General features: G+C 28.3%; 1 protein-coding gene across 1 annotated transcript in view; it reads left to right on the top strand.

Annotated features, from left to right (window-relative positions):
- Positions 1-1,014, top strand: part of LOC108746157 — a 17,031-nt gene that overhangs the window by 9,643 nt on the left and 6,374 nt on the right. The window lies entirely within an intron of this gene.

The following is a 1,014-nucleotide window of genomic DNA, read 5'->3' as shown; positions in this document are numbered from 1 at the left end:
TATATATATATAAAAGCCGATATTGCATTATATGTATATATTAGTACTTCTGATATTTGATCTGCTGTAGCTAATAAGAATACATTGCCCAGAAATGCAAAATTAACATTCCTGTAAGTAATAAATACCTATTGTCTCAATAAGTGATACGGTATGAAAAATGAGTAATTGTTCCGAATTTAATATTGAGCTCCTTAACAAAATTCAATACAATTTACAAAATTTATTTCATATAATGCTTCGTAAAGGTTGAGATGATATAAAGATGTAATTTGTAACGGTCCAAAATGTAGAATACATTCCTTAGACTAATACCAGTTTCTGGTTCAGTTTGTCGCAAACTAATGTGAGGATTTCGAGCCACTATTGCGAGAATTCCAATTTCATTCCCTTCATAAGTTATTCGCTTTTCATGTTCACTTTTACTTTTATTTAAGCTACCGTTTTGTTTAAGTTTATTGCATACATTTTTAAATGTTCAATTCAATGCGAACGTCAAGTGCAATCAGAATATCATTCAGCAATATACATTTTTTTATTCATATTGAATTTTGTTACAGTCTTCATAAATGAGGATCTTATCAATTTGTTCTTGAAATGGATACATCTTGCACGACTGATTTATTGCCGTATGATAGCTCTCTTTATACCATGCAATTTGATTACACAGATCTTCCTCCTGGATCTCATAGATCTTTAAAGATATATCTAAGATAGTAATAGTCCCATCCTGTATATAAAAATATTTAAACAATTCAAATTTCATCCATTACTTGTATTTATTATAGCTCACCAAAATAAAATACTACAAATAAAGCAAGATTTTATAAATAAAACTTGACACACACACACACACACACGCGCGCGCGCGCGCGCGCACACATATTTATTTATTTAACTGAATAAAATATTGCATATTAAAATATTAATAAATTTAAAAAAAATTAAATCAATTTTTTAAATTACAGTTTATCAGAAAAGAAATCACAGCAAATAAAAAAGAAGTACGATGTT

Source organism: Trachymyrmex septentrionalis, unplaced genomic scaffold (assembly GCF_001594115.1).
Source record: "Trachymyrmex septentrionalis isolate Tsep2-gDNA-1 unplaced genomic scaffold, Tsep1.0 scaffold16, whole genome shotgun sequence".
In the NCBI taxonomy this organism is placed as follows: domain Eukaryota; kingdom Metazoa; phylum Arthropoda; class Insecta; order Hymenoptera; family Formicidae; genus Trachymyrmex; species Trachymyrmex septentrionalis.
This window is presented reverse-complemented; position numbering and strand designations above follow the sequence as displayed.